This window comes from Crinia signifera, chromosome 9 (assembly GCF_055691185.1).
Source record: "Crinia signifera chromosome 9, ASM5569118v1, whole genome shotgun sequence".
In the NCBI taxonomy this organism is placed as follows: domain Eukaryota; kingdom Metazoa; phylum Chordata; class Amphibia; order Anura; family Myobatrachidae; genus Crinia; species Crinia signifera.
In genome coordinates, this window is record NC_139225.1 from 7,241,135 (window position 1) to 7,255,439 (window position 14,305).

The window sequence follows — 14,305 nt, forward strand, 5'->3', positions numbered from 1 at the left end:
GGCAACCTTGCTAAGCAGATACCGTCAATTAAATATTATTTTTCTTCTAGGAATACTTAATTTATTTAGAAACCTATCAAATCAATCATCTAACATTTGCAGGGTTTTATAAACTTTAGATATATTAAATCATTTTTTTTTTAAATTTTTTACCATCATTCAGGTTACTTTTTAAAAGCGTACACTGAAGTACACCGTATCGCTTTAACCATTAAAAAGTCACATGCTTGGCAGATGAGCAGTCAGTTGAATAACGGAATGACTGGAATAGGCATGTAGTGGGTTAAACATCCAAGGCTGTGTTGACCTTAGGGAAGCATGTGACTCGGCATCCAATAAGGATGCAGGGATTGTAAAGTTAGCTGGGGATATTAGCTGCAGGAAGAGGAGGAGTCTTCCTCTTTTCCCCAAGTTTCCCGCCCTCCCTCCCCTTTACTTGGTTGTGGGTGGGTGTTTCTTTGCGTTAGCTGTTTGGCTGGAAAGAACGGCAGGTTCATTGATTTAAGGTCTTTGTTAAATGATGATTTGGTGTGCATAGTTGTTTTTCAGTGCGCTCACCTTCGTTGACTATAGGCCTTCGTTGGATCACGCGGTTGGGGACAGCGACACCACGCGGATGGGTGGGCAGTTAATCAAGAAGGCTGAGCAGATACCTCTTGTTGTTAGGGTATTTGTTGATTAGGTAAGATAGTTGTGGGTGGAGCTTAAATAATAAGCCGTTAATTAATTATAATTAATCAATTAGTTTAAAGTGCTTTAATAATAAATACAGCTAACACTTTCTGCCAAACCTAAGTCCTGAGTCGTTGGTTCAGGTTTAGTTAAGTAAGTTAAGTAAATAATAAACTTCATGCAAACACAAGGTCACACATCAGCTGCTGTGATGTTCAAGACCAGTTTTCAAAACAGCCTGCGTTTGTCAAAAAATACCCCAAATTTAAAGGTAAGTCCAGCTACTGTAAGGCTGAAAGAAGGCATCTAAACAACTGGAAAAAAAAAATATTCTGAAAAACCATAGTTTTTCAGAATATTTTGGTTTTTGGAATACACGGATAAGGGAGACCCGACCTGTAGTAAGCCTGCTTGAAGCAAATGCTTTGAAAGCTAGATGTAGTTTCACTTGATGCCAACAGATGGCAGTGTTTGGGTGACACCCGGACACTAGACATATATATATTTATAGAGGATCCAACATCTGAATGTTTCTGCTTAGTTTTTCTTCAGGTACTCTGAATTTAGTATCATTGTTACAAATACATAAATGGTCCAGCACCGTCTAATACTGGAAGACGCAGCGATTGTTGTAACTCAGAAGTCATACTGTATTACTAGCAGATGTTGACTTCGTTAAATCCCTTGTGATGATCATTTACTTATGATCTGGCAATAACAAAGTAATCTGTACCAAGTGTGTCTATTTTCTTCTGTGCTTATTGTGCTTATAAACTTCTCCCACTATTTCTTCGGCTTCTGCTGTCTGCAACTCTACAAATTTGTTAAACATTTCACACCGCTTTGTATTTTTTTTCTATACAAATACATAGATCACCTTCCCTGCAGTCCCAATTTAGGTCTACTTATGTTTTCGTTGGCTGCATTTCCAATCATCTACTTAAAACAGCAAGCACTTTGTCATGAATACACAATACACATCATTTTTCCGCGTACACCCTACATACGGACCCAATTTTCCAACACTTTTTTCCCATCTTACCTACTTTATTTGGTAGTGGGTGATATATTGGAGATCCACCCACTTTTCCGGGGATGCAGAGGACCATCCCAAAAGTGGGTGGTATATTGGAGTTCCACCCACTTTTCCAGGGGGGGGTGCAGAGGACCATCCCAAAAGTTGGGAGTCTCCCGCACAGTCTGGGTGAGTAGGTAACTATGCCTTGGTACCGCCTGTCCGGCTGCAATTAGCAGGGAGTGTTACCAATGGCAAGCCACTGCTAGGCTGTCCATGCAGTGGGGGATCTCCTACTGCAAATAAGTAGTACCGCTCACATGGGCCCAAGGATTATTATGATCATAGGCCTATTGAAAGATGTGGAGGAGCTCCGAGCAGTGATGTGTGGGTGTGGCCAGAGCTATGTGGGCGTGGCTAGTCCCATGTGGGCATGTATACCCCTATAGTATCAGAATTATTGTCTCCCCAAATTCATAATAGTAGAAAAATAGCATTATTTGGAAGACAATTAGTAATACAATTATAATACTTTTGATTTATAACAGACTATGGTGCCTTCTGTACTGCTCATCATATCATGCTATCATGATAATGGCATTTTGTTAATCTGGCCCTGCTCATTTCACTATGAACAATAGTTTTAAGGCAGCGGCGTAGCTACGTTTTGGGCGCCCATGCAAACCCCCCCAATCCCCCGCAGCCTTACCTTTCGCGCTGGTCCCGGCGGCTCCGTTCTTCTACTGAGGACCACCACAAAATGGCCGCCCCCATACAGCAGACAGTTTCTGTCTGCTGTATGGGGGCGGCCATTTTGTGGTGGTCCTCAGCAGAAGAACGGAGCCGCCGGGACCAGCGAAATAGGTAAGCCTGCGGGGGATTGGGGGGAGGTGTAACTATAGCACCGCAGCCCCCGGCGCCCCCATATGCACAGCGCCCCCCCTTCCCCCGCGGTGGCGGGGGCTGCGGTGCTATAGTTACGCCACTGTTTTAAGGGTTTCATCATCATCGTCATCATCATAATAATAAAACTGCTTCTAACCCTGTGACAGATGTGCAAAATATCTGCTAAAAAACGCCCGCGTCACTCACATTTGTTATATAAATAATGTGTAAACAAATATTATTCTTCCTATATAAGGTAACATTACCGGTCATCATGATGAATAAAAATGTTCGCTTTGCAATTTTCACACCTATTTTGACAAATGTATTTGGCACTCAAAGGGTTAAAAGTTAATTATTTATTTATATATATATATATATGTCCAATCACTACTCGAATCAGTAGTGTCAGCGGCACTCAAGGTAAATAATCCACGATACTCCAGCAGATAGATGCAGCAACGTTTCGATTTATTAGAAAATCGTCGTCAAGCTTAACAAACAAACGGTGGTGATTCAGGATTTGGGGGCATATAAGCTTGAAATTGAACGGCAATTATCGGATGGTGGTGTGTATAGAAAATTGGATAGGGATGTGTATTTGTCAGGCCTCAACAGTCTTATCAACAGGGCTGTGTCGGAAGGTCATATCTCTAAAGCTCTGGGCTCTGCATTGATTCCTGTTGGACCCGTTACTCCGGTCCTTTATACACTTCCTAAAGTGCATAAACATGCTACTGTCCCGCCAGGTAGACCCATTATTGCGGCTAATGGGTCTTTGTTCCAGAATAGTGCCGTTTTCTTGGATGCCTTATTACAGCCCTGTATTCTACAGCACCCCCGATATTTGCTGGATACCACCACGTTTCTTAACAAACTACTTTCTATTGTTGACATCCCTAAGGGGTGTTTTTTATGTAGCGTGGATGTATCCAGCCTATATACTGTGATTCCTAATGAGGGGGGTCTAAGGGCTATTCAACAACTTATTGATGGTAACCCCCTATACAAGGGTCCCCCAGTTTCATTCTTTTGTGAGCTTTTAGAAATGTTGCTTTCTCATAATTATTTTATTCATGACAGTAATTTTTTTCTTCAATGCTCTGGCTGTGCGATGGGGTCCAGTGTGGCCCCATCGTACGCCAACGCATACATGTTTGCAGCAGAACAGGAAATTTTCTTTGATGACCCTACTGTATCTGGTATGATCTTTTTTTATACCAGATACATAGACGACATTTTTTTGATTTGGAGTGGGTCTGAACATCAATTTGTCGACTTCATTGGTCGACACAACAAGTCTAACTCCCCTCTGAAATTTACTTTTGAGATTGATGGGTCCAAAGTGAATTTTCTAGATGTAGCTGTCACTTTAAAAGATGAAAAGATCTCCACCTCACTATTTAAAAAGAGTACGGACCGGAATACCGTTCTTCATGCGGCCAGTTTCCACCCCAAACCGCTTAAATTCGGTTTACCGTTCTCGCAGTTCATCAGAGCCTGTAGAATTTGCAGTAGCAGTGAGGAAGCATCTCTCCAGATTGATTCAATGATCCAAAATTTTTTGGTTAGAGGTTATGATTTAGAACTATTAAACAAAGCTAAACATAAGGCATTAGCTAGTCCCAGAGCCACTTTACTAGAGCCCAAAAAAAACCTTGATAATGTTCCTAAGAAAATTCCCTGGGTAAATCACTTTAATGAACTTAGTGGTGACATTAACACAATTGCTAAACGACATTGGCCAATTGTAGGCACTGACAAAGATCTGGGTCTATCAGATGTCATGTTATACCCGTGGGAGAAATGTCAGGGACTGGGTGGTGCGTACTGACATTTCTACTCTGCCCAATGATCCACCGGTATCCAAATTCTTGGGTAGACGTAATGGATGTTTTAGATGCCTCAACTGTATTACTTGCCGTAGTATGAAGGTGGGTGATAGTTTTTGTCACCCGTTCAGTGGCAGGAGATTTTCTATACGCCACAAGGTCACTTGTACCACCCGGTACGTGGTGTATCTTATTTCCTGCCCCTGCGGACTCCACTATGTGGGGAAAACGGAGCGGACGCTCCGGGAAAGAATGGCCGGTCATCGTGCAGCCATACGTTCTGCACTACTATCGGGCACCAGTGACCAGCCTGTGGCGAGACATTTCGCACAGGCTGGCCACAGCATGGCCAATTTGCAATATCTTATTATAGACCATGTCCCCTTGAGATTGCGTGGAGGCAACCGTTCACTGGCTCTACTACAGTGTGAGGCAAGATGGATTCACCGTCTTAGGACGATGTCTCCACACGGTCTCAATGAGCATCTGGGATTACATGCCTTTTTGTAAACGATTTCATTTGCTGCATTTGTTTATACTTGCTACATTTGTTTATACTGTCTTTTTGTATTTTTTGTATTTTTCTGTAATCAGGACCGCAAGACTTATCGCGGGACTGTTACTTTTAAAGACGGCTATTATGTGTGGATGGAGTGATTCATACTGTTATAAATTGCATTACTGTAACATGTCTTGTATCGGATTCTTTATGACTGTTCATGTATACACTGTATCTGGTATTGACATCCACCTTTGTGCCCTTGTTTTTAAGTTGCCTGTGTTTACGTATTCCGAGCCGTCTGATTCGCCGCTGATGGTGACGTCACTGCCGATCGTCAGTTGCTATGGTCCCCGGGAGACGCTGTGTCTTTTGGTGTCCTTGGTAACGGGCGCGGGAGTGACGCGCATACGTGACGTGATCTGGCGGCGGCGGGAAGCGTGATACAGGCGTGCACTTTGGATAGGGGATATAAGGTGAGTGTGTGTGTTTGTTTGTTAAGCCTGACGACGATTTTCTAATAAATCGAAACGTTGCTGCATCTATCTGCTGGAGTATCGTGGATTATTTACCTTGAGTGCTGCTGACACTACTGATTCGAGTAGTGATTGGACATATATTTTTGACCCCAGCCAGGGTCTACAGCTGGCACCGGGACGGTATCATTATTATCTGGAGTGCTTGGCCGACTGGAACAGTATATATATATATATATATATATATATATATATATATATATATAAAATCAGCAGGTGTGGAGGTATCCTTGCGGGCTCCAACGAACGGCACTTCGAGGGTTTAGAAAAAACGTGCGTTTATTACAACGTTTCGGGGCGACTTGCACCCCGTCGTCAGGTGAACAGCAAGTCGCCCCGAAACGTTGTAATAAACGCACGTTTTTTCTAAACCCTCGAAGTGCCGTTCGTTGGAGCCCGCAAGGATACCTCCACACCTGCTGATTATACTATTTTTGAAAAGGCACTCAGATATTTGAACCCCCTGCGGCCGAGAGCCGGATCGATCTAGGATATATATATATATATATATATATATATATATATATATATATATACACATTAGTAGATCAAGAAGGAATTTGAAAACAACAAAGATTTCTACCTAGACCCATCAGAACAGGTTTATTAGTTCTTTGCCAAATGATTTAAAATCTGTATTTTGTACGCAGAGGAAACATTAATATACCGCATTAATACATTTGTATGTGTATGCATTTTAGTTTTTTGGCTACACATAGGTATACTGTGATGTTCCCCTGTTCTAGATGGTAAACTCTACTCCGTGATTTTTGACCTATACCACGTTCTCATTGCCGCCCCTGCAAAAACCCGGGTTTTTGTTGCCAGGTTTTTGGCAGGGCACAGAGCATCTCAGCTCTACAGACCCCATTCATACTGCACCTTAGACCGGGGAAATTCCAGAGCCTGCCCCATTCACACTGCTTCCCCTGGTCTGCCTGCCAACAAGTGTGTGGAATCTAAGAGCAGCTTTGATTGGCTGTTGAAAAAGTATCTTTGATTGGCTGTTTAAAAAGCAGCTTTGAGCAATGCAATGAACTTGCTTTTTTGCATCTTGTGAGAAAAACTCGGGTCTAGCCTGTTCACACTGCCATACACCCGTGTATTACCCAGGAATAACCCTGCAAAAAACCCGTGTGTAATTCCCAGGGCATTACACCTGGGAATTTCACTTACACCCGTTCACACTGAGAGGACACGGGAAATTACTGCTTGCCCTGGCAAAAACCCGGGTTTTTGCGACAGTGAGAATGGGGTATTACAGTATGTATGGTGTATACTGTTTTATATTCATAGGTAGCGGTAGGATGTCTAGTATGCATTTAATTCAAGTGCCCATGTGTAATATATTGCTTTCTGATTATATCTTTTTTGCTGTGCCAAGGTTCAGGAACAGAGAGCTGCATGCTGGGAAGTTTAGTGCTTATGGGTAAAGGTCTGTGGCATATAGTAGTTTATGCAATTACTGAATTAAGTTACGAGAGACGTCATTGAAGAAGAGGCGACCTGTAGCTATATTTCCAATCACATACATTTGTTTCTCAATTATAAACGGTTTCCATGTTTCCTGGGTTACAGACATAAAACCTGATGAAGAGGTGGCGATACAGCCGCTGGGATTTGTATAGAGACGCCCACTACCAAAGTCTCTGATCCGCTGCTTTTGTAAAAAGATGCCCCATGGTTTGTAAAGGAGTTGCATCATCGAACCTTTGAGCAACCAGATTCCTCCTCCGGGACGTGCAGCCCTGTGTGAATATAGCCGAACAACCCCCGGCACTCTGCGCATACAGTTCTTCCCGGCGGCGGCAGCTGTCCTGTCCCTGTTAACGCAAGCGGCCCGGGAAAAAACCAACAACTTAGACCCCCCCCTAAATCCTCCCATGTACACAGATAACATGATGGTACAAATGACAGGGGGCACTGGCCTGGTACACAGATGGCACTGGCCTGCTGGCAGACATATAACATTGGGGCAGGGTTTTTTAGCCTGGTACACAGATGGCACTGGCCTGCTGTCACACAGATTACACTGGGACATGGGATAGGCACACAACGGCCTGGTACACAGAGAAAATGGCACAGTGACTGGGCAAACTCCGGCCTGGTACACAGACAGCCAGTAACTGTTACATTTGTCACACAGACTCCAATAACTGTTACTGGGAGCAGCACGTCAACATGCTTAGCACGTCTATGGTGGCCATGTCAGCATTCAGCATGTCTACATAGATGATGTCACCCTCCCGGTGGCCCTTAGTCATCGGCATCCTCAGCATGTACATTTCAGTTGTCAACATTCTGGGGCTGTTGACATGGTAAATGTAGACAGTTTAAACTTTGTCGACATCCTCAGATTGACATTGACGTGCCTGAAGTGACTGGGGAGTGGTCAGCAGCATCTGCCGCCAGTTAATAAGATACAGTAACCAGTGGTAACTGGAAGCCGCTGGGATGGCCCGTCCTCGCTCACTGTTCTCCCAGGGGATCTCTTTGATCTGTATACATATCTCCGACAGGAAACGTTACATGAGATATAACTTATCCATGCCATCATCCTCTGTTTCCAGCGGCAGCTGCTCTGCCCACAGAATGCCTCACCACAAATCTCCCCAGTATCGGTCTCGCACACAAGGCAGCGGCAACTGCAAGTTCTAACAAACCCACAGCATTGACAAATATTAGCTTTCTGTGAAAGTAGCTGGTATGCATTGTGCTGCATTGCGTAATACAGGTCACACAGCAACACGCGTGTACGCTGAGAGACGTTGTGTGCTCCCTAACAGAAATATGATTTTACCAAATAAATTCACACATGTAGTGAAAAGTCTATGGCAGGTGAGGCAGTGCCTCACCTGGCTACCTGTTCTGCACACCTCTTATTAAAACTCAGCGAATCTCCAGCAGTTTATACTTCTGCACTTGTGTATAATGCCGGCATGTACCCCATGGCTCATAAATTGGGTGCAAATCTGGCTCTGATACTTGCCAGAGACTCCTCAGCCATTTACCTCACCGCACGTCCCTGATTTTTACCCACCGTCGTGCGTACCTCTAGGACCCCTGGGTCCAGGCGACTGTTAGAAAATCCCCATTAGCACCTAATTAACTCAATTCTAACGCTCTTAAAGTGCTCAGTGAGCTCCATTAGGACGTACAAAGAGAACATTCAAAGTCGGACATATTTTTGAGGGCTGGAGGGGGGCGGGGTTCTCTCGATCATCATTTGGGCGCAGTGTGACTGAGAGGCCACCCTGGACAAACCTGCATAATTCCGCAATATATCCACAACCTTTGTCATTTCCGTCCCTAAAATGAGCAAAATAAACAATTGTGATGAAAACGAAAGGGAGATATGAACCTTCAAAAGTCGGAGGAGTTCAGGAACAACGGCCGGAGAGGGCTGGAGGGTCACTACTGCGCTTCACGCAGGTAGCAGTAAAACTGAAGGTATTAGGAGAGACTGTGCCCCCGCGGGGTAGAGAAGGTAGCGAAACCAGCTTTGCTGCGCCTGACTGAGGGTTAAATACATTTTCTTGTGGCCACGTATATGGAACCACTGGTAAAACACAATACATGAACAAGCCCTGACATTTTTCAGTGTCTTTTCTTCAACAAGTATAGAAGCTCTTAGTAACTGCTTTGGGGCTCATCTACATTTGGATGTAAGTCATTGGGCAGTAATCAATGCCCTGGTGGCAAGTTAGGACTTCGAGCAGTGCCGATAACTCACCATCAGGTATTCAATGCCCCCCTGCAGCGAGGCTCACTCACCATCTTCCACCTTCCACAAAATGCGGCGGACTCTGCGTTTAAGGGAATCTTCGCCGGCCTCTCACGGAGAGGATTTCCTTGAAAGATTGAATACGGCGAGGAGGTTTGATGGCGAGGATGGGGGTTTTTTCGGCAAGGAAAAGGCATCCTCAGCGTAAAAATCCCCTAGCCGTTGCCACTGAATACCGCTCATTACGTTGTCTACCTCTCATATGTAGCAGTACACGCCCACTGCGCTTCTAGGTGTCACCTTCACCATCTCCCTGAAATGCTTTTTCAGAAGTAGGCAAGTACAGTATGGTGTCAGCCCCGTAGACGGGTTGGGGTAGGTTGCAATAACTTGTGCATATTTTTAGTACATACACCAGGCCCCATGATACCAGTCTGCACTTTTTTATACATAGCAAAATCAATAAACACTGCAATAAAACAACAATCAGGTGTAGAATGCGGAATATGCAGAAAGCATGTAGTACATGTGAAGTCCTATAGAGGAAGTGTTGTCAGATTCCGGGCACTTCACATAAAGGCGCTAGGTAAGGTTATTTACCTCATGGGTCAAAAAAATAGACAAGAAAAAAAATTTAACTTCTAGGATATTCCCAAATGCACTGATGTAATGGGTCCATTCTAGCACCCATCATCTTTGTTAACCCATGCAGTTCCTCTTCCCTGCCTGGGGTGTCGCTGTCTGCTGTAGTGCTTCTAGCACAGTGTGGTCTGTATATCAGCACTGATATGCAAACCAGACCTGTGCTAGAAACACCACAGCAGACAGCGACACCCCAGGCAAATGTATACCTTGCTTCGCAGCTGTATCGGTGGCTGAGATTATGGATGTCCTCTTTGGATGGAAGAAAACTGATGGCTGTGTCATGTGCGCCATGCTGGGTATTTGTGGAAGAAGGCCTGGTACGTGCCATGCTGGGGGTTTGGTGAAGAAGGCCTGGTATGTGCCATGCTGGGGGTTTGGATAAGAAGGCCTGGTATGTGCCATGCTGTGGGTTTGGAGAAGAAGGCCTGGTATGTGCCATGCTGGGGGTTTGGAGAAGAAGGCCTGGTATGTGCCATGCTGGGGGGTTTGGGGAAGAAGGCCTGGTATGTGCCATGCTGGGGGTTTGGGGAAGAAGGCCTGGTATGTGCCATGCTGGCGGTTTGGAGAAGGAGGCTGGGTTTGTGCCATGCTGGTGGTGGTGGTGGGGGGGGGGGGGTGTGTGAAAGGAACAGTTAAAAACCTTTATTTCAATTGGGACCCAGAAAAGTCAGACAGGAACCCAATTTTTTAAGTGAGGGATCCCACGGACCCGACTGTTTTGTCTATGTGCTTTCACTGAGTATATGCCATCCAACAAAAATCTAAAACTGTACATGCCAACCAACAAAAAACGGCCTACCAAATAGCAACCAACAATTTCCTACTACATGCCAACCAACAATAACCTAGTATATGCCAACCAATAACCTAGTACATACCAACCAACACTGACCTACAGTACTACATGCCAACCAACAATGGGCCAGGAGGGAATTTAGGGTTGAAGCTGACCTCTGGTACAAAATTACTGAATGACCCCATCACGTCATTGCCTACTTTATGTTATGGCCTCCCAGCTGCCAAAGCAAGTGGGATGAAGTTTTACCTAACGTGTCAATAAGCCTTTCACCATCCCTGAAATAACCAAAACATAAAGCTCCCAGAATCTATTCCGACAGTTGGAAAAACGGACCCGACTTTGAATAGGTTCCATGTCAATTCGGCCTAATCTTTTGTAAATAGACAATATTTATGCCTGTCCGGCTTGAATACCACCTAAGAAGCATTCAGGAGCTTGGCCTTGGTAGCTAATGCCATCTGAAGATGGTGTTAGCCTTCAGGCTACTGTAACAAGAATGTATTCAGAGAGGGATCCAACTGAGGCTTATACATTCATAGTAAGTGCCCAGAGGCTTGCGTGATAATGTAAGCTAGAGTATCACACTGCCTCCAGCTCGTCGCTGGGATGGGCTCCTGTTGGATTCATCGGCACTGTGACCGTTGGGATTGCGCTGTTAGAATTCTTACCATTGGAATCCTGACTACATCCCACAGTGTCATCACATACCCACACCAGACAATCAGTATGTAGCCAATGAGAACAATACAGTTAATGTTAGTGATCATGATCAGCTCATATTGTGCCCATAACAAATACGCCTCTAGAAAAACATCTGAACATCTGCTTTCTGGTCCGACTCCGTGGCATTTATCAATATGCATACATTTACAGCACATGTCGCTGTCAGTTCTAGACGAGTTACAGGTATTGCATCATGTGAGTGGAGGGAAACGGATCATTGCTGCAGTCATATGGTTCCCCAGAGACCCATTTACTTATCATATAAATGCAGATAAAGTTTCCTTTAGCATGAAAACGAGCAGTAAAACAAAAGGTATTGCGTGTCAAATAGTCATGTTGTATTGTATTATTGGACAGTCAGAGTTGTGATAGACAGAACGAAAATGCAAAAATGTTATGTTAGTTTTAAGACCGGAACAGGGTAACTCTGTCTGACTTATTGTGGAAACCAATAACATCCCATACGTGTTATTTCATTGCGGCCTGCTAATAGTGTACATTAGTGTCTGGGGAACATAATAAACTAGCAGGAGCAATTGCCCAGCATAGTAAAATCTAGAATTGACACTAACTTGATTAACACAAATGAACAAAAATACATTTTCTCCTCTTTCTCTTTTTTTTCCCGCTGCCCTACAGGCCCTCTAGCCCAACTAGAGACAGTGGAAGCACCGGCCACTGGGCTTCAGCTGTCAGTGGGGCACCAGGAAAGAAAGACTAAGGGGGCTGCTGCTAGGAAAGATCTCTTTCCACTCATTTCATACTTATTTGCTTCAGCCGTTGCTGACTGCTGTCCTCGTTCACAAACCCCCTTTGAATTCCCCTTGAGCTGAATGGTGATAACAGATCAAAGTGTTATATTGAGCTGCAACTCTGCTGTTGTGTGTTTATGATGAAGGAAAGGACAGCAGAAGTTGTTTTAAGGAAAGCTACTAAATTTCTCAAATGGGTAAAACCATGTGCACTGCAGGTGAAGAGAGAGTTAGATTTAGGAGAGGTCTTCTTAGACCCCAGCTTTCCACTGTCACCCTCTGCCTCTCCCCATCACCCACTGCTGCGTGGCATATTGTGAACTAGGGTTTGAGTGGAGGAGGGAACCCAAATGATATTTTTGCACCTCGGCAAGACACTCACAAGTTCCCCCACTGAGGGTGCATGGTGTGCTGAGTACACACTGCACACCCATATAATGATGCTTACCTCTCTGGAGTCCCTCATTGACCATCAAATATCACCAGGAAAATGCCTACTTACAATACCTAAATGAACACCTTACTTTCTGGGACATGCCTGCAAGAAGCAGGTGGGAGGCGACAAGGCTGAAGCCGGACCAATTGCATAATTAGGCCCTGCCCTTGTGCAGTCAAAATGCTGTGTTTCTATATGGCTTGCGATGTGATGCTTCCGCGCATCAAAATGTGCAAAAAGTATGTGCAGGCAGTACTTTTTGTAATAGATCGCATCTAGATCAAGTCGCATGCTGTTTTAGCATATCACATGCGATTTGAACTAGATGTGATGCAATCTAGTACAAAACAATGGGCACCGCACATATCGTACTGTGTGTGGGCACCTTTTGGACTCTTCACTGTAGCCAGGGTTCCACCAGGAATTTCTGGGCAAGAACAGTGATTTCCTGCAGCCACTAGCCTGACTTCTGTCCAGATCCTAGCCCTCTACCCCGACATCCACAGCAACAATGGCAGTCATCGAGTTCATCTATAGAGGCATCCATGGTCCAAACAATGCATTGCGCGGGTGCGACAGTGACATTATGATGTCACCCACGCACCCTCGCAATGCATCCTTAGGACCAAGGATATCTCAAAAGACGAATGGATTGCTGTGGACATCGGGGGATGTATGTAAAAAAAATTATGTTCTAAAATATGGAAAAATCCCTTATCCAAAATGCTCGTGGTCTTTCGATAAGGGATACGCGACATGTAGTAGCTATAGAAGATTTTACAATAAGAGGTGTAGAAAATAACTACATCATAATAAATATTAAAATAAATGTCTGGTTTAATATCTCACATTTCAAAAGGAAAATGCAATTACAACAAAAGACTGATTGCTTTGAGTCTGTGCAGCTGAGATTTAAGTGTTTAAATGCCAAAGTGTGAAAGACAGGAAAGCAGCATCCGAGAATTATGCACTCGGTACTGAGTCATGCAGGGCTTTGTGTTCTCTCGAAAGAGACATCGTTTTCCTTATTAATAGTCCTGTTGGGAGTGAGGTGGCCCCAGTTGCAGTAAGTTATTACATATAGGCACTGGAGCAGGTCCTTTATGACTCAATCCCAATGGTTGTCTCCTGCTCCCCAATCTGATAGTTAGACAGCGGTCACATGCATTTCTCCAACAGAGGACGCAACACCACCCCGCGACACCCTCCAGCAGGTGGCTGATCAGGCTGCGGCCCATAGATCCAGAGCATCCAATCGGCAAGTAGAGCCTCCTAGTCTGGCACCTCCCAGTCAGCTCCGCTTCTGCTGCACCGCATCCCAGCAACCAACCCCAGCAGCACAGTCAGTTGTGGGTGGTGAACTCAGGTGCAAAAATATATTATGGGCCCCCACTTCTTCCTAAACCCAAGTTCACAACATGCAACACTGCAGTGGGTGAAAGGGAGAGGCAGAGGGGGACAGGGAGAGGCCGAGGGTGACAGGAAGAGTAGACTGGGGCAGCAATGGGCCCCTCACTCCTAGTGCTTGTCTGGTGACGTTGCCGCTTTAATTGGACTCTCCGCGGGCAGCGTTCGAATTCAGGCGTCCTGTCACGCCGGAGCCGATTGGCCACGGACCACGTGAGGACCAATCAAGAGGGAGAACCAATTAATGGCTGGGTATATTAAGCAAGGAAAGATACAAATCAGACACTCTTTGAAAAAGCCCCCACAATAGGGGCGAAACGCGTTAGAGGGATTGTCCAGCCAACCGGTGCTTACAGCCTGTGGAATACTCTCTGCTTATT

General features: G+C 44.9%; 1 protein-coding gene across 1 annotated transcript in view; it reads right to left on the reverse strand.

The window, feature by feature from the left end:
• OLFML2A (olfactomedin like 2A) overlaps positions 1–14,305 on the reverse strand; it is a 60,437-nt gene that overhangs the window by 30,369 nt on the left and 15,763 nt on the right. The window lies entirely within an intron of this gene.